Source organism: Pinus tabuliformis, chromosome Q, assembly GCF_031772625.1.
Source record: "Pinus tabuliformis cultivar Carrire ecotype Pingquan chromosome Q, CPIR1, whole genome shotgun sequence".
Lineage (NCBI taxonomy): Eukaryota > Viridiplantae > Streptophyta > Pinopsida > Pinales > Pinaceae > Pinus > Pinus tabuliformis.
In genome coordinates this window covers 1,139,864,891-1,139,885,607 of record NC_142296.1, presented here as the reverse complement: position 1 = coordinate 1,139,885,607, position 20,717 = coordinate 1,139,864,891, and the positions used below count along the sequence as shown (strand labels likewise).

General features: G+C 39.9%; 1 long non-coding RNA gene across 4 annotated transcripts in view; it reads right to left on the bottom strand.

The window, feature by feature from the left end:
- The window catches only part of LOC149223593 (uncharacterized), a 28,490-nt gene extending 8,406 nt beyond the window's left edge, over nt 1-20,084 (bottom strand). For all 4 annotated transcript variants that reach the window (XR_016249478.1, XR_016249476.1, XR_016249477.1 and 1 more), the window contains exons 1-2: nt 19,932-20,084; nt 19,700-19,779 (exon numbers count right to left, since the gene is read on the bottom strand). This is a non-coding gene — a long non-coding RNA (uncharacterized LOC149223593). The remainder of the gene's footprint in view (nt 1-19,699; nt 19,780-19,931) is intronic.
- Nucleotides 20,085-20,717: the final 633 nt, after the last annotated feature.

Here is a 20,717-nt window from a genome sequence, read left to right as displayed (position 1 = left end):
TTCTTGTTGAAAAATGAATGAGTACTGTTTGGCGGGTCTGGCTTGTTTTGATGATGCTGACCATCAGCAGCAACATAATGTGATAACTGTTTTCTTCATGGAAAAAGAAAGGTTTCCATCAGAAATGGAAGAGATTGCATCTTGAAATAGACTTGCAAAATAGAAAATTATCAATAATTTCCATTAAAAGACAAATGTTGCTTTCGACCTCTACAGAAGGCTGATCTGAGGATTGATCCAAAGCCATGCATTGAAAAAAATATACTAGAGTAATTTCAGATTCTTACCATTGCCTTTCTGATTGAGAGATTTTATCAAGGTAGCATGGGTATAAGGAGACAAGGATACATTGAGTAGCAGTATAGATTGCCTTTTCATTGAGGGATTTTATCAACGTAGCATGGGTATAAGGGATATATATATATACCACTGCAGCAAAGAGATCAATAGCTCGTATCCTAATTTTTCTATTATATTAATAGCCAAAGGTTAAAAGTTAAAACAAAAGCGCATTACTGTAAGTCATAAACGATATCAAATAAGATTAATATTTCACAAATAAAGCTTGCCAAAAATAACAAATAAGGCCTACCTGTAGACGAAAGACACTTCCTATAAATGAAGAGTGTCATCTTACATATCCAAAATAGCTGACCACAACTGAAAACTTTTGCTCAATGTTGAAAATGTTTAGTGGAATGAATGACGATTAATGGAAACAGTATTTTATAGATTACTTTATCTTAGGATTTACTTAAAAGGCTTTTTATATTTAAAAATCCCTATTTAAAAAATAATAATAATGATGATGATAATTGTAAATAGTGCAGTCTAAATATTTGCAATGTTATGGGAAGTTCATGGCAGCTGCAACCTGAACTTGCACCCTTTTTGTGGGCTTCACAAGACCAGTTTGCAGGGTCTTGCAAGAGCTGCCTTTAAGTTGTGGGTTTCACAAGATAAAATATTTGGTGAGTAGCACAATAAGAATCTGTAGATTTGTTAACAGAAGCTTACAGATTGTAGCTGACCCACAAGACAAGCTTGTTGCTTCGCAAAGTGCAGTGCACTTGCCATTGCAGAAGCTTGCAGATTGTAGCTGACCCACAAGACAAGCTTGTTGCTCCACAAAGTGCAGTGCACTTGCCATTGCAGATGCAGATGCAAAGGACTGAGCATCAAAACAGACAAAATGAGGAGGATCAACTGATCACAAGAAGTTGAAAATTCAGGGATGGCAGAAGCAAGAGGGGTCATTTATGGCCCTGAAGGAAAACGGTAATCCGCCTATGCCTGAGAGCTTGGATTTGTAACATATAACCAAGCAGAGGCTTACACTTTACTGCAGGGACTACCCATTGTCATAGGTTTGGGAATAAGAGATCTGGTAGTTTTATGAGATTCAAGGCTCATCATAAAGGCATTATCCCTTCGGGGACTTCCAAAAGACTTCAAGCTACCTTCAATTCTCTCCACAGTCACAAAGCGTTCAAACTTCAAAGAAGCTTCCCAAAAACTCCTTTTATCGTATCTTGAGAAAGAACAATGAGGGGACAGATGATTTGGCTAATGGAGCAATATATCTGCCACAAGAAACACTTAAGAAAAATGGGGCTCAAAGTCTTTCAATCATACCTTAAGACCATCCCTTCCAAGTTTTGCATGGCAATGGCAACTATAGGATTAGAGGCTAGCATTAAAGCTAGGTTGGTGACAAGCATGCGAACTATAACTCATTGTTGCAAACATTGCAGTAAAATCGGAAAATCCTGGTTTTTTCAAAGGTCCGATTTTTTCAGCAATTTTTTCCCCAACAAAAAAATCGTGATTTTATCGTGAGTCAATGGCAAAAAATCGCTAGTCCGTGCCCAAACTTGTTTATAAAATAATTTCATGGGTTTTTTTTAATCTCATTTTTGCAAATAGCGATCAGGTTAGAAAGCAGAGAAGTAGGAGAACGAATCCACTAAGCCTAAAGAGGATCCCAATCAAAGAAAATTAGATTGTGCACCGACTTTCCCCAACAGGCCGCAAATTGGGAGGTATGGGCATCAAATTCAGCCCTGCTTTTTTTGTTTTTTCCTTGTTTTTGGTTGGGTTTCAGTCGCTTATTTATTTTCCATGATTTTGCTAGGGTTAGGGGTGTGTTTTTCTGCCATTATTGTTTCATTGAGTGGAGAGGGTTTTTTATTGTAAAAATGTTGATTTTTAATTTTATTTCTTAAAATTCTTCTTGTGCCCTAGGTTCAATCTTACATTAAAGAATTCAATAAACATGCCAAGACATTTGGACCCTATGTGGGAATATGGTAAACCCGATGGGGGGTTTGATAGACAAAATTTGAGTTGCAAGTTGTGTGGGAATCATATGACAGGGGGAATATTCCGATTGAAATACCAACTTGGACAAATTCTGGGACATGACGTAGGACTTTGCAAAAAAGCATCTCCAAAAATCATTTGTATTGCCATCAAATCATTAGATGATAAAGATTCATCCAAAATTAACAAGGAAGTTATGAAGACTCAAATTGCAAGGGGTGGAATGGTGGTAGGTGACCATGAAAATGGTTCTACTTCTTCATCATCAACTTCTATAATGGCCAGCCCCACATCTACCTCATCATTTTTTGTTCCTAGAACCACACCTAGTGCTCAAAAGTCTATCAAGTCAACACTTCAAAAAAAGAAGGAAGAATCTGACATGTTGATGGGTAAGTGTTTTCTATGGAGTGACATTCCCTTCAACATTACCAAGAACAATCCATTTTACCAGCCTATAGTTGATCATGGAAAATTTTAGGGGCTAATATTCTCAGGTGGGCTAATTTTCCATGATTTTTCCAAAAGAACCAAAAAAATCGCTAATTTCCATTTTTTCTAAAAATGATTCGCCCAAAACTTACAATATAAAATTATTTTACCTTAAAATCACCAACATTATATATATATATATATATATATATATATATATATATAATCATTATAAATTTGAATAAATTTACAAATATATAAATAAACATTTTATAGTTTGCATATTATGGACTAGTGAAACTCGCCATTGTTTATAAACTTCAAGATCATTTTCCATCCTTAAAATTTTCCCTGTAGTTGATGCTATTCATATTGTTGTCCTAGGGTACAAAGCCCCTTTTCCTAGCATGACTTTAGAGGGCCTATTCTTCAAAATGAAAACACTGATTGCACTGCTAGATTGGAGGAATTCAAGGCATCATGGTAACACACGGGATGCACTGTGATGTCAGATGGTTGGACTGATCAAAAGAGTAGAACCCTTATTAACTTCTTGGTTAATTGTCCCAAGGGGGCAATGTTTATGAAATCTGTTGATACATCTACACATATCAAAGATGCACAATTATTATGTGATTTGTTGGACATGTTTATTCAAGAGGTAGGTCCACAAAATGTTGTATAGGTCATAATGGACAACGCTGCAAATTATGTTGATGCTGGCTGGTTGCTTATGGAGAGGTGTCGTAACTTGTTTTGGACACCTTGCGCTACACACTCTATTGACTTGACGTTAGAGGACATAGGGGAATTTCCTTTTGTCAGGGATATTGTTGAATCATCAAAAAGCATAACAAAATTTATATATAGTCATGCATGTATTTCATTTGATGAGAATATTCACCAATAACAAGAAGTTGATGCGCCCTGTTATTACACGGTTTGCCACTAGCTTCATATCTCTTCAATCTCTGAGGGTCAAATCTTCCCTGTTGACCAGCGTTGACTTTTTTGATTAGGGCTCTTTTGTTGCTGTTATAAATTATCAAATTTGTAAATTGTACTATCTCTCTCTGCTGAACTATTGAAGACTAAAAGAAGATTTGATCAAAGGTTTCCCAACATTGGGGTTTGTCTCTGGCTAGTGCCACATCTTGTGTCCTCTTGTCTTGGCTTGTCTTCTATTGTTTATGTTTATGTTCTATCTGCATTTTACTATCATGTTGATGTGATTGCTAATCCGAATATTGATATTGGGCTAATAAAGAAATTGAAGTAATATTGCTCTAAAGCATAGAACATGCCATTGTTACCTAAAATTAACAGAGAAGGATCAGCAACCTAAGGAATCAATGGATCTGGATCAACTTTCTTTTCCCTCGGAATCATATTGACAACAATATATCTGCTCAATGTTTTGTAAATCCATACATATTGAATGTCTTATCAACAATGTACTTGTAAAGCCAGAATCTGTGTAGCTAATGTAAAATCGAAGGAAAGTCTTATAGAGGATAGGAATAGTCTGATGATGCCACCAATATAAGTTTTGAAACAGTAGGCAAGTTTTATCTATAACCTTATTCCATTTTAGACACTTTAAAACAAATTCACCAGTCCTGCTTTAAAAAAAAGAGTTGAAGAGTCATTTCTATTTTCTATTCAGATTACAACAGTTTCGTAACTATCATGTAAATGCATAAACATATATTCTATTACATAATATAAGAGACTATCTAAGTGAATAAAAAGGAAAAAAATTGTGGATCGTTCCGAGTAAATACCTTGTTCTATCTCAACTATATTATGTCGTGGCAGTTTTATTTCAATTCCAATTTTTCTTTGCGATAGAAATAGTGGCATAATGGATGGCCCCTAGTTCTAAGGTAGTTTTGGCCTCCTTTTCAAACCTCGGTTTCCAGATTTTGAACCTGTAAACACACTTATCTCTTACATGCCTATATGGTTGGAAATCAATTTCAGACTGGTCAAGTTAATAAAAAAGTAAAAATTGTGGATCTGTCAGGTATGCCACCTTCAGGAGCCAAAGACATAGCAGCACCTCATTTTTAGGTGCCCCCTATACTATGAGATCAAAGGGCACTACCACTGCTTCTATAAAGACTCAAGAGTATACATCTCTACCTTTTGTCGGTGTCCTGACCAGAGATGCCTAACCCTCTTCATCAAGGAGATATTCAGACAAAAATCTCACTCAGGGACAATCTTGACCATCACATCATACTTCTAGGTTGATCCAATTGATTGAAGCAACAAGCGATGAGCTAAGTTCTAGAGTATTTCAAATAGTAAAACAATGAGACATTGGGTCTCCCCTTAGCGGCCCCCCCCCTCCCCCCTTTGGAAGGTCAACCAATATCCTCGAGACCATTGCGGAGGTGTCGAACAGCACAACAGTTCACTCACACCCAGAGCATTGAAAGGATTAGTTCCAAATAGTTCCTAACTAGAGTGTCCCCCAATGACGAACTCCTCCCCAGCCCCAATGGAGCAGCTAGAGACTTATCTAGAGCTTCTTTTCTTCAACCTTGAATGCTAAGAGTATCCCTCGTTTCTACATCCCCCCCAAGATCGTGCAAACAGGCACCCTATTGGATCTAGATGAATCCAATGGCAAGCCAGCACTACTGTCACCCCCATAGCCATCAACTATCACACTCAGGCATTCTTGACATCAGCAACCTTCAGCCCTGAACTTATTCCCTTAGTCTTCTACATCACCGGGGGCCTTTGATCCTATTATATACATGTTTTGAGGTTGTCCTATTGTTGTATCTTTCTTTACTTCATTTCATCCTAGTTTTAGCTTTGGTATTTTATAGGAGTTGCATTTGCACTCCCACATCGTACTCATAGATGTATTCTTCAGTCCCATTGACCTGCTTTTGTGGTCATGCATTGGACATTAATAAAATTATCTTATCTTATCTGAGCTATCTTATGTTGTCACGGTTTAATTTATGTTTCAAGTTTTCCCAAAGATAGAAATCACAGATTAAAGGATGGCCCCCGGTTCTACGGCAGTTCTGGCCTCTTTTTCAAACCTTGGTTTCCATATTTTGACCTTGCAAACACCTATATTTTCCATGCCTGTATGGGTGAGAACATAAATCTCCCCATGTACCTTTTGGAACCAAATTTGTTGGAAGCAATGGATAACTCACTGGGCAAATTCACTCTCTTGAATGAGAGCAGGGAAAAACAATGGCCACTTACTTCTGCTAGAATTTCCATCGGATGGCTTTGAGTAAATGATCACCAAAGAAGACAACACTGAATCTAGGTTATTACACGTAGAGATTAGTTTTAGATTATGAAAATACAGTTCAATAGCTATTGTTTATAGATCGAGCTAGGTTTCAAGAGGTAAAAGACCTCATTTAAAGAAAGGCAATCCTTCAGTTATCAGTGTAAATCCAATCCCTGAAAGGCTTCCAAACACAAAAGGGATCAAAAAATAAACCAGCAAAAAAAAGGATTATCAAGCAAAACTGATAACCCAAATTTAAAAGTCAACCCAGTAAGTATAGTCAATTTGAAGGAGTTACATAGAGGAAAAAAATTGTGACAATGAAGAAATCCCATAAGAACAATCTTTGAATATCCAGAACAATAGGAGATGTTCATAATCCATGGCTATTTGATTATCCGAGAGAGAAATGGATTATCTTTTCCGTCCAGTACAGGTATATCTAGGTGGATGTTTGCATTACTCACCTATTAGAAATTGTGTACTCAAACTATAGGTATAGCTGGTTGAATGTTTGTATTACTCGCCTGTGATGAAAAATGTTCCAAATTGGAAATTGTACACTTAAATGCAATGTAAGGAATTTCACATTTTTAAGCATTTTCCAAGAGGTACGGCCACTCTACCGGGAACATCCCCCAATCGGGGAGTATGTTTATGTCCATGCCAGACTGTACAGGTACATCAAGCACACGTTGGAGCACACCCTAGATGAGGACATTCCTTATTTGATTTTTGGCCCCACAATACCCCATGTGTTGAAGTTCCACAAAATTATGCAATTGTTATGATGAACAATCTGAAACTAATTTATTTTCACCAAGAAACAGAATTTCTCAACACTAGATAAGCAACGGAATACAAACGCAAAGATAAAACGTAGTCACACGAGACACAATAATTTTTTCTTGGGCAACCCAACTGGGAAACCCCTTCTTTGTGGTAGTAATCTTTATTAATAGAGACTACACAATCTAGTTTCTTACAAGGCAGACAGTGACCCAGAGAACACACTTGTCCTCACGCTATACTAGCTAGACACACCCTACATACACTCGACCTCTGCTTACCCACTTCCTTGCACTGAGATAGGCCTGATTTCCTTCCACACAAGCTGCCTATTTCCTAGCGCAGGGGACTCCCTATTACTTAGGGCTCATCTCCAATTTCCTAGTGCAAATCTGCAACAAGGAAGCTCTCTACAAACTACATATTGGCTCCTCCAAAATACACTACCTCAACAAAGAACTCTCTCACACACAAACTTGTACAAGACAATCAATAATTTTGTGCCTTCGTCCTCCCTTTATCAATTCGATCCCTACTTTAATTAAACAAGTTACACATTTAGAACTTGAGTTGTGATTGATTAGTTAACTAAGTCAAATTGGTTCTCTCTCCAATCATCATTGGAGTTATAACTCGTCCTTCCATCAATCAAAGACTGAAGTCCCAACCCATCCTGAACTAAACTCGTAACCACAACCTTGTTTTGTAGTCAAACTGATGAAGACTCCACTTAACTGAAGCTCCAACTCTACGCATGTTAACTTGATGATTATTCCAATAAACTGGAAATAATTCATGCTAACTAAAGTCTAACTCATGAGATTGCACTCATACTAATTGAAGGACACTTCAAGGTCTTCATTGGTTAAGGCACAAGCTGGAAGACCTTGCTCCTACATTTTCAACACTGCCTCTTAGCGAGGCAGCTACTTCTAGAAGAACCCATTCCACTTGGATAAGTCTTCAACACCACCATGCCATTCGTTGTTGTAGTTTCTCCCTCTGAACTGGAAGACTTCCCTACTTTATTTTGTGGAATCTGATTTGAAGACATGTTCTTTCCAAACATGCTCCTAGGATCCTGTTCCTGAGCATCCATCAATGTTAGCTCATACCAACTAGTCCTAACAGATTTGGAAGAGGCCTCCTACCCATCTTCCAGATTAGAATACTGAGTCTCCGGTATCAACTCAGTCTTCAGAGCCTCCTGCTCAATCTCTGTCACTAATATCGATCTTGTGCGAAGTTTTTCTAGCACTGTTATGGGTTTGTCTCGGTCCTTTGAGACACCCAAGAATTCTACTACCAATCCCCTGATTAGTATGATCTCCCTCTCTCCCTCTGAGGGCAAACCTTCGCCAATCCTGTTGGTTGTCAGTACTGTCCTTCATACCATCTATTGACTGCCAGCAACTGTTAGCCCATGCATGTCGCAGCAAATCCCATGCCCAACAACTCTTGCTGGCCATTGCACCTCATAGTTGATTGATCATGCCCAGTATGCCACTTTACCTGCAACATGATCTTCCATACTGCTCTATGGCTACCTGAGATGTGTTGTCACTGTCCCCTGTGGCACACCTCCACATGTTGAACCCCGACTACCTGTTCCCCATGCACGTAGACCTTTTTGTTTGCTTTCTACACCAACCACACACTTCGCTGCAACTCTAATCTACATATTTATGAGTGGACCTCGTGCACTACTGCTGCTACAAGCAGCTAGACCTCACATGTAGCACTAACTAGCGGCTATCTGTGGCTCAGCCTGGATCCCCTCAGCTACTAACTTTTCCCTACTGCTGAAGCCACTCTCAGTACATGCTCTATCTCCTGTCACGCTAATTTGCATGGTGGCTAGCCTTTGTCAGTTGTCAGTTGCTTGGCTCTCCAGTTGCTCATGTCCACTCTCCTATATTGTTCGTGCCTTAACACAACCTCTCTACCACTCGACCTCACTCCCTGCGCAATGGTCTCTACCTGTTCAAAATGCAGTCAACCGTCTACGTCTACCTGCATCAATCATATTCTTCGTGGATTGCCTATTGAGCTTGTTACGTCCCTATAATACAATATTGCCAGAACTTGACGAGAAAGGAAAAATCATATTGGAACCTGAAGCAGTCACAGAAATAAGAACTCAACAGCTACGAAATCGATCAATTTCGGAGTATCTCATCAAGTGGAAGAACTTACCCGCTGAAGATTCCACATGGGAGGGTGAGAATTTTATACAGAAGCATCCAAAACTACTCAAGCATTGAGGACAACACTTTTTTGAAGGAGAAGGGCATGTTAGGTCCCTATAATACTAGTGATTCCCCCATTACTATTGTCATTGTAGCCCTTATTGTTATTGTTGTGCCCCTATTGTCCCCATATTGTTATTATTGTGCCCCATAGAAGCCCACTATTGTTATTGTTGTGCCCTTATATTATTATTGTTATGTCGGCTTTGATTATATTGTGACCCCTTAGACTCCTATATATAGAAAGGAGGTTTTGTCATTTGTATCATCCAAGAATTATTCATTTGTGTAAATGCAAAAGGAGGTTGCCCCCTCGAAGAGGCTAATTTTGAATTCGTTGATCTATCTTTTCTTCTATTTTGTGAGCTAGTTACATAACAGAGCTACTCAGCTATGTCGCCCCCAAGCCACCACTATGCTCGCAGTTTTTGTCCACGGGTTTTCAGTCAATCTGTCTGTCGGCTTTTCCTTTACTCAATTCTCCGTTGGCAGTCGATGGCTTGTGGCAGCTACGATTATTTTTCTGAGCAAGCTGCCTGTCGGCTGTCTTTCTCATGCATGGGCCTGTGTGTCGTTGCCCCGGCCGGTCTTTTATTCGCACAAATGTTGGTGGTAGTTGTGCGTTCTCCACCGATCTCGCGGTTGTCGGTTGCCTGGCGATGACTGCTCTAGCGGCTGGGCTATCAACCACCACGGCCCACTTCCTTTTTTTATCCTTAAAGAAAAGCGAACACTTTTTTGTTTTTTTTTTTAACAATTTTTTTTTGTAAAAAAATCTCTCCAAAACTTGGTGCAAGCCTTCTGCCCTAGGTTGCACGAAACGGGGAAACAGGTACAAGTTTCCGAAACGGGAAGCGATACAAAACGCGACCTCCCCAAATTTTGGAAACGGGGAAACGCGAATATATATATGTGCAATCATAAAGCATAAATGATACATTATAATTTATTACACTTAAACATTAAGATTTAATTTACATCACATTTACTCATGAATGATCACATAATGAAAATAAAAATATCGGAATATCCAAAAGCAACCTTTATTATATATCCAAATCTCAAAATCAACCTTTATTTATATTAATATATGAGGCTGCAAGTACAATAAAGACTATAAGGCTGCAATAGAGAGATCCAAATCAAGATTTTCTGCATCCACATCCCATTCTTTGGAAGGACCAATGTTGTATTGGGAGTCTCCTCCTACATAGTCGAACGACCTTAGTGCTCTTGATTTAGTACCCTACATGATCTTGACTATTGGGAGTTTCCCTTGCATAGAGGGCTTGGTTCTCTTGATTAAATACAAGTTCCATACCCTAGTACATGATAAAATCCAATGGAAACATTGCAATCCTCCCAACCCTGAAATCTTGAAAAACAGATAAGTCTGCTGGATTTTGAGTGAGATCTAAAATTCTACTTTCTCCATATGAAATCCAATGAGGGCAAAACCACTCTCAAACATCCTGAGTCATTTCATGGTAATGTTAAAAATTTAAGTAAAAGGATGAAAATGAAAAATAAAGGAGAATATCACTTTTACTTTAAGAATTTAACATTACCATGAACTGCATATGCCTCAAACTTCCTGATGAACTGCATATCAACACTAGGGCAAAAATTCACTTTTATAACTTTAGACACGCATCTAGAAGCAACTAGAAGTCACTAACATACCCTAAAAATAAATTTAAAAACAAATTTAAAAAAAAAAACACAAGTTAATGAGAAAACGTGGGTCGTACGGCCATGAAACGCGTTTCCAGCCGACTGGCCACGTTTCCGTTTCGAGAAACGTGGTAGTACGGCCAGAAACGCGTTTCGTACCAGTTTCCATAAGGAAACGAACCTCTGTACCACGTTTCCTGCAACATAGCTTCTGCCTAATCTACATTCTTCATTGACTGGTCAATCTGGTGTTGGTCTTTATGCTGATCTCTGCTCTGATACCATGTTAAAGTTCCACGAAAATTTGCAACCACTGTGGCGAACAATCTGAAACTAATTTATTTTCACCAAGACATAGAATTTCCCAACACTAGATAAGCAGTGGAATAAAAACGCTGAGATAAAACACACTCACACAAGAGACACCATATTTTTTTCTTGGGAAACCCCTTCTTTGTTGTAGTATTCTTTATTGATAGAGACCGAGTAATCTTGTTTCTTACAAGGCAGACAGTGACCCTGCAAACACACTTGTCCTCACACTATACTAGCTGGACACACCCTATATATACTCGACCTCTGCTCACCTGCTTCCTTGTGTTGAGATAGGCTTGATTTCCTTCCACATAGGCTGCCTATTTCCTAGCACAGGGGACTCCCTATTACTTAGGGCTCGACTCATATTTCCTAGTGCAAATTTGCAACAAGGAAGCTCTCTACAAATTGAGTATTAGCTCCTCCAAAATGTGTTGCCTCAACAAAGAACTCTCTCACACACAAACTCGTGCAAGACAACAATCAATAATTTTGAGCCTTCGTCTTCCTTTTATAAATTCAATCCATGCTATAATTAGACAAGTCACAAATTTAGAACTTGAGTTGTGAGTGACTAGTTAACTAAGTCAAATTGGTTCTCTCCCCAATCATCACTGGAGTCATAACTCATCCTTCCTTCAATCAAGACTGAAGTCCCAACTCATCCTGAACTGAACTCCTAATTTCCACTTCGTTCTATAGTCAAACTGATGAACACCCCACTTAACTAAAGCTCCAACTCTACACATGCTAACTTGATGATTATTTCAGTAAACAGGAAATAACTCATCCTAACTAAAGTCTAACTCATGAGCTTGCACTTATACTAATAGAAAGACACTTCAAGGTCTTCACTGGCTAAGGCACAAGCCAAAAGACCTTGCTCACTACATCACATCCTATCTGATACTCTAATTTTAGTAAACTTTTTGTGCTTTAAACAGGAAAACTTACTACTACAAATTGATAAGCCTAACGCCAAACTATGGAACTATAGAAAATGATCAAAAACTCTTGACAAAAATCCCCAAAAAAATGAAAATATATAATGCAATGTGGGTTGATACTCCGATTTTAGTAAACCTTTTGTGCTTTAAACAGGGAAACTTACAACTAGAAATTGATAAGCCTAATGCCAAACTATGAAACTATACAAAATGATCAAAAACTCTTGACAAAAATCCCCCAAAAAATGAAAATAAATAATGCAAAGTGGGTTGTTATATTTGTTGCCCTCCAATAAAAAATGACTGATCTGAATGCCAAAGCATGGATTCCAGTTCAAAACACAGTTATCTCACTTTCTGAAGAAAACTTTTATGTGCATTTGTATGCATTGCAAGCTGAAGTCTCACTATAAACTCTAGCAAATTGTCCAATGGGTATATATGCAAAGCAAACCGTTCTCTTTGTGCCCATGTTTGAAGGTAGTACCCTGAAAAATGTCGTGATCCTCTGTGTGGGGTCTAGTCTAATGGGACGCTGAAGAATATGTGCTCGGACCCTGAGAACCTCCTGCATATATAGGGCCAAACATCTCTGATCAGGATACCTAAAAATATCTGTGAGGGTCTGAGAGTCTCTAAACAAGCAATGGAACCTTCCTCTAATCTCGTAGTAGATAGGGCATCCAAAAATGAAGTGCACCTCAGTCTCTACTTCCTGTAAATGACATACCTGGCAGATTTTGTCTGGTCTATCAATTTGGTGGTTCGTCTCTACCCGAAGTCTATGAGAACCTACTCTGAATTGGCCTAGAGGAATGCAAAGAGCATGCATCTAGTGGTGAAATGTATACTGGAGTGGAATAATGAGCTTGTCTCTCAACTCCAAGAAGTGCTCAGTGTAGAAGGCCATCTTTGGGCGCAACCCTCCTAGAGGATTGACCGAGGTGACCTAGACGAACTGCTTGTAGATGTCCTCCCTGATGATCTTGTTCAACTCTTGTCTAGTAGGTAGAAGATGACCAAGAGCATCCAAGGAATATCGGAAAAGAGGGAGACGATCCAATTGAATGCCCACTGACTCTAAGAGATTTGAAACTCCTATAAACCAACATCTAGCCCAGCGCGAGGGAGTAGAACGAGCACGAGCAATAGTCTCAAAAGAGCAATATGCCAAGTAATGGTAACGTTCCCTACTCTTTATCGAGTCTACAAATCCCCGGACATGATGCAAGAATGAAACCAAACTAAAGACTGTCTCAAGCCAAAAGGGCTGAGCTCCAAACTTTGCAAGGATGATGTGCTGAGGTATTGTCTGTTTGCATCTAATGATGTGGCGGAGAAGAAGAGTCTAGACTCTCTCAACTGAAGCCCAATCTGACTCAAGTAAAGACGGTCCCCAAATCTCTAAGCCATATAGAACAGTGGGACGGATCAAGGTGTCCATGAGGCTCATCTTGGACGAGATGTCCTGGAAGTGATGTCGAAAGCACTGTCTCTTGAGAAGGGCTAAGGATCCATATCCTTTGTTGATCCGAGGCTGAAGCGCTAGTCGCAAACTGAAGCGGGGACCTGAGAATTGCACCCCCAAGTACGTATATGTGCTGGTAATATCAACCTCCTCCCCTCTGAATAGGAAGTGAAGGTCTGAAGTTTTCTTCACCCCATTAAAGATCATAACCTTAGTTTTACCCAGGTTGACCGTCAACTGTCGAAGATCGCAAAACAGAGCTAAGGCATCAAACTGCCTCTGTAATCCATCTGGAGATGAGGAGGGGAGGACCATGTTGTTAGCAAAGAGTAGAATAGATATCATGACCTGGTGAAGAAGGCAACCATCAGTGTCCTGGATATGCTCGTGTAGAAAAGCCTCCAACTCATCAATATAGATCCCAAACAGGGTAGGGGACAATGGACAACCCTGTTTAACCCCAATAGTGCTTTGGATGAAATCAGACATCCCATGAATCATGCAAAGACGACCAAGGACGAACTCATATAGGGGCGTAATAGCTGTCAACAAGGTCGCCGAGATGTCAATATCTCTGAGTCTCTGGAGTAAGGCTTCCCTCGGAACAGAGTCAAAAGCTTTCCAAAAATCTACGAAACAACAGTAGACTTTCGAAGAGCGATGTAGTGCCTCCTCAATAACGGCACAGAGGGTGAAGATGTGGTCAATGGTCTGATGAGCTGGTCAAAAACCTGCATGTCCCCTAGCTCTGAGTTGTCTCTGCTCAAGGTCACTGGAGAGCTTCCTATGTAGAACAGTAGCATACAACTTCGAGAATGTGTAGCCCACCATGATCATTCTATAGTTATTGGGATTTGAGCTAGACCCTGATTTGTGGATCGGGTTGATGATGTGGTGTGACCATGCCGGTGGAAAACCTTCACGGACTACATGGTTGAAGAGATCAGCCAAGTAACTAACCAAAGCACAGAAACCGTGTTTAAAGAACTTTGCTTGATAGCCTTCCTCATCGACTGCTTTGTTGTTATTCATCACCCAAATGGCCTCTCTAATATCTTTATCTGAGAATAGGTAATAGGAAGGGGGTGGGGAGGTAACATGAACTTGGCCCTGCCCCGGAATATCATAAAGGTTGGAAGTGTGAGAGAACATGGATGTAGGGTCGAGGTCAGATGGAAGAGGGGAGCGTCGGGGAAGGATGGTATGCCAGAATTGTTTAGGGGAGTGGGCAAGGAGAGCAGAAAGTTCTCGTCTTCTATGAGAGACAAAGAGTCGTTTCTTGCGACGAAGGAGACGATGGTAAGAAGCTTTGAGGTCAGGGTAGAAGGGTTGAGAGTGGGTGAAAGCATATCGAAATTCTCGATGTAAAGTCTTGCATTCGTCATCATACCATTTGTTCATGGGGCAAGATCCAACATTTCGGGAGGTGGAAGTGGAACGAGTGGAGTGAGGGAAGGATTTGAGTGTTGCTTCCCAAATGGCAGATGAAATACAGGTGTATTTGGTGGAAGCATAATCAAGCAACGAGAACTGGGTCTCTGATGGGAGCATCTTGCATAGGGTAGAGGAGAAGATGTCAAGGTCGCCTTCGTCAAATCGAAAGGTGGTTCGGGGTGGGCGAAGGATGAGGTGGAAGGGGAGGATCAAACCGAAGAGAGAAGGAAAGAAATGCATGATCGGCAAGGGGGATGGGGGAGACCAAGAGATGGCGAATAAAAGGGAGCAAGTTTTGGCTAGCAAGAACATAATCAACTACACTTGCACCCCCGCCATATGGCCGACACGTGAAAAAGAGAGAGTCTGGGAAACAGGGAAGACCATTTAAAATTAACAACTCCTGTGATTCCCCCAACTACAATAGATGCTTACCATAAATTATTGTGGGCCCCAAAGCATCATCTCACATCCGCTGAAGCCCAACTGAATCTGGACTTATCCCCTAGGTACAAAACACATCCTTTGATCAATAATGGAGAGGGATTTGGAGATCTCTAGTACGAGCATTGAAGTCACCTAGGAGGATGACTTCCCCAACAACATAGTATTGGGTGATGCCGGTGTACAAGTCTATAAAGGGGTCCCCATTTGAGCCATTATGGATGGCAAATGGTGAAGAGGTTGGGGGAAAGTAACAGACTGCAATGTAGATCTCCCTTGGACAAGAGACTCCGACGCTAATATGAATCCACATAAACCTGGAAAACTTGTCTTTGACTACCACCAATACCCTGTTTCGGAGTGAGTTACTAGCCAAACAAGCAACTCCACCTGATCCTCTGACCCAGTGTTGCGGGGGAGCGCCCCCCCCCCTCTCGCTCCCGCTCCCGATCCGCGCTCCGGGCGGGAGCGGGTCGGGAGCGCGCTCCCGAAATCGCTCCCGATTTCGGGAGCGCGCTCCCTAAAAAAAATTTCGCTCCCTGCCTTTTCGGGAGCATTTTCGGGAGCGTTTTGCCTTTTTTGCATTTTTTTTTTGTAGTAATGTTCGAAATGCAATTTTTTTTGAAAGAAACAAATAGTTTTTGAGTGGGGCAACTTAATGATCAAGTCTAGGCCCTAGTATTGATATGCTATTCATGGTAATGTTAAATTCTTAAAGTAAAAGTGACATTTTCTTTAATTTTCATTTTCATCCTTTTACTTAAATTTTTAACATTACCATGAAATGACTCAGGATGTTTGAGAGTGGTTTCGTCCTCATTGGATTTCATATGGAGAAAGTAGAATTTTAGATTTCATTCAAAATCCAGCAGACTTATCAGTTTTTCAGGATTTCAGGATTGGGGGATTGCAATGTTTCCATTGAATTTTGTCATGTATTAGGGTATGGAACTCATATTTAATCAAGAGTACCAATCCCTCTATGTACCTTGATGTTAGTGACATTGGTTGTCGAACTCCTCTATCATGACCCTTCTAAAAATGTACGCATCACTCAAACAAAATCTTGACTTGACATGCTATGCTTTTTCTATCTTATGTTAATGCTTAGAGGGTGATATTAATGACAAAGATCCCTATACAGATACAAAGGTAATGACAAAGATACCTCTGGATATTAATGCTTGGAGGGTGATATTAATGACAAAGATCCTGATTTTGCAACAAGACTAAAAAATTAGACATTTCTCGTGGTGGCAAGAGGCCCAAGCATAAGAAATAGATAATAGATTTACTTCTCTTCTCTAGTTTCTAGTAGCTTTTATAACTATTGACTCTTTCATATTTATTATGATATTTTTTTAAACAATATATGACAATTTAAGTTTGAAGTTGGCAATTATAACTCATTAGTAATGAATTATGAATATGATGCTTCATGAAAGTTGAAAGTTGTTTCATTTCGTTTCATTTTATAACATTTCATTTCATGTTAGATATTATTTGTTGTAATGGTTACACTTAGCTTACAAGTACAACTTTGGTGATCAATGATGATAAATGTTATATATTGAATTTTGAAAGCTTGAAACTTTAAGATTGATGAATCATGAGACTCAATATGTTGTATGTTACTATGTTACTAACTTGCGGACGTGGTTGATGAAGATTATAACTTTTAGATGATTGTTGTTATATGGTTCAATCTATGTTTTTTTATGTTTTTTATATCTAATTCATCATTTTACATGTTTTTGTTGACATATATGTATCAAAAATTAAAAAATATAAAAATTATATATATTTTTAAAAAATCGCTCCGGGATTCGCTCCCAAACCGGGAGCTTCTGAAAATGGTCGCTCCCGCTCCCGCTTCCGCTCCCGCTCCCCGCTTCCGCTCCCGCTCCCAAGTAACATTGCTCTGACCCCTCCCAAGCTCCTCGTCTCCTACCGACAAACTGAGAACCAATGGTAACCTGTGATATCTGGGAGAGGTCGAACAGGGCTTGCATGAGTCTCGGTCACGAAGAGGATGTTCGTTGATTCGAGAGTGTCATACAAAAGTCTCGGCGATGACCAGAAAGATCCATTGCCATTCCAACAACGAATAGAGATGCTTGTACCTTGTCGTCTCCCCAAGCGGGCCCGTCATTTGGAACCTCCAGTTCGGGGTTCCCACCCAGGTGGGAAGGAGTCCCGAATGACTGCCCGAAGATTCCTGATAACTGCCCATTTCCCTGCCTGTCGTGCTACCATAACCTATTCTCTGGATTGTTTAAGTTCTGCAACCTGTGCTCGAGTGAGGTCCTCATCCAAGAAAATCTTGTTGGGGAGAGAAAACAACTTCCGCTTAGCCCTGAGGGCACAGAGTCGATCAGATGCAGTCCAAAACCTGAGGAAGAGAGTGGAGTCGTAGCCCAACCAGGGTCTGTCCAGCGTTGTATCAGGGAGGCTAAGGGTATCCTAAAGGAACCTAGCCCCCACTTCCATAGGATCCAGAGAGGAGTGAGGTAAGGGGAGACCTCTCACCTTGAGATTCAATTCTCTCACTCATCTGGTGCATTCTTCCACAAGTTTTGCTTGCACCACCTCCTCAACTACTGCAAGAGGGGTAGGAGTTTTATCCTTTTCCCGAACCACCTGTGCCCAAGAATTGATGTGTGTCTCAGTTTCTTGTTTGAAGGTGGCCTATTGGGATCAGATTTCTTCCTGCTTGCTTTTAAGGTCGAGAATTTCTGCATGCAACGTATCATTTGGAGGATGGATATTTTCCTGCTCTTTGCTTTCATGTAATATCTTCTTAAGGGATAAATTATCCCCTTCCACCTCCGAAACTCTGCTAGAGAGGGTGTGTATTTCAGAACGGAGCTTGTTGTTTTCAGTTTCCAGAAATTCCATTTTCTGCAAAATTTGTTTTACTTGGGTAGTCCAAAATGAAAAACTTGACTCCATGGTTTTTTCATTCAAGCTATACCCCTTGACCTTCAGCCACTATTACTACGGGTTCAGGCGAAGCTGGAGGCTCTGACAAGATTACAAGGAATTGGTTAACGTCCATGTGTAGGTCCATCAGAAGTCCTGTAAAAATACTACACAAACAGGGACTGTAACTTCAGTTGTTATACAGTTGATTCATCAAACACTTAGAGTGCATCCTCTCTTCTTTTCCTGGTTTGCCTCTACTGTTGCTGTCTGCGCTCGGTGCCTAGAACCGGGCAGAATAATTATTTCCTTTTGTTTGATGTTTCAATAGTCTCTGCCTAATGGCACCACTTTCCAAATGTCACCAGACCTGCAGCGGCAACCTTCTTGCGGTTTTTACAGCAGGTATTTCTTGACGGCTTTTCCTAGCAGCGGTTCACCTAGAGTCAATAGCCTGTATCTTCTGTGTAGAAACACGAAGATATCAGAACTGGGCGATTATGGTTTGTAACTTTGTAATGTATGCTACCTGTTATTTCCCTTTAGATTTACTTTGCATCGGACAAAAATCTGAATCAGAACCCTGGACTTCCAGTGGTCCAAAGACTGAATGTGGTCCAGATCAGATTCTTGCTTGCCCACAATGCAAAAGACTCCGCGTCGCTTTCAACTTTTCGGATTCTTTTCACACATGTACCTTTCGACCAGTTCGTTTTTCTTCGAGAGACTACACTCCTCCGCAGAGAAGAAAGCACAGGTTGATGAATATAAAACAATACTTCGTAGGCATTTCGACCCTTCTCCGAGATCGTGCTCGAGTCCTCTGCTGAAAATGTCCATCGACCGTCACGTTACTTCAGAAGCAGGGGACGTTATAATCAATCCGCCATCGAGCAGGGCAGAGAAATTATTCACAAGTCAGAAGTTTGCAAACTTGGTAAGTTTGACTTCCTTGCATTATTGCAGCTACAAAATAGTTTGGTTGTGGTCCTTTTCAAATCGTTTCACAAGTGCCGTGGGCTCTGTCTCTTTGCAAAAAGAAATTTAGCTGAGTAGGGAACGCCGCGGACTTAAATTGCAATCCCAGGGAATCAAACTGGAGACCGCACCAGTCTCAAAACCACTCCGTCGAACCTCATGAGAAAGAAGGTAGAATTATATTCAGTCGAAGAGGGTTTTCAGAGCTTTTTGCAAGAGAATGGACTCCCCACGTTTGCATGTTACAATGTGAACCAGGCAATGCCTTGTAGGATTTAAAAATATGATTTTCAAGCACGGATTTCATTAAATACATTTTTTTGGGAGCGGGGTTTGCATTTTCTTCCATTTCAGCATTTCATCCAGTACTCATTTTCAGTTAAAATCAGAGAAGGCATACAATTAGGTGAAAACGAACCAAGTAACTTATTTATAAAAATGATGAGATGGGTACCTGATCACTTGCAGAAATCAACTTGGCCTTTAAAAAACTCGAAATCGGAGAAAACGATCTGAGCTTATCCTTCCCCTTGCCTGTTATCAAAATAAATCCGCCACGGTGAGCAAAATACCCTTAATGTTTTGGCTGTCTCATACGTCTCTGAAATGAAATTTTAATATAAGTAAAGACAAATTAGTTAAAATAAAATTTTGCGAATCGAAACCAAGGTCTCTTTGATGATTGCCTCTGCTTAAACGACTTCAGTGGTTTGTCTTCTGGATACCAGGTCGATCTGCCAGACGAAATAGCGCTACAAAGGAGGGCAAGTGTTCCATTGATGCAAACTTAATTATCTAAGATTATCATTCGGTAAAGTTCGCTATTTTTTCTACGCAGTGGCCCAAGTGTTCTTAATAATAATAATAATTTAATATATTAATTTAATTTTGCAGTTGTCTATAACGCTACTTTTTGAAAGCTTTTCCGACGGATTTTTCCGGTCGAAATCCGGCAGGAATTATTGGAATCGCAAATTTGATAGCTAGTTTCTGCACAATGAAAGCGTCCCAGGGGTTTTTCAGGGTGCTGAATCCAAATATGCAGTTAAAAAACCATTTTAACTGCAAGAAATCAAGATTTGACTTCAATTCTTCCGCCGGATTCCGTCACCGGAATCTTCAAAAAGTCGCATTATAGACAACTCCTTTAATTTTAAGTTTATGTATTTGGAAACAAGTTTCTATGAAAGTATTTTGTGGTGAAAAGTTATCTGTTTGAAATTTTGTGGGCAAAAATTGTGATGAAAAGGTTACTTAACAAACAAACAAATAATAGATATATATATAATAAATTTATCGTTGACAATTTAATATATTAATTTAACTTTAAAATTATGATTAAGTTAGATATTAAAATATAATGAATTTATATAGTTGTTGTGTGGTGGAGATAGTCATATATTTAACCTATAGAGATGGTTATCTGTTAATTGACTATGGATGTTTTGAATAAAGCATTCGGCTTTATGTAT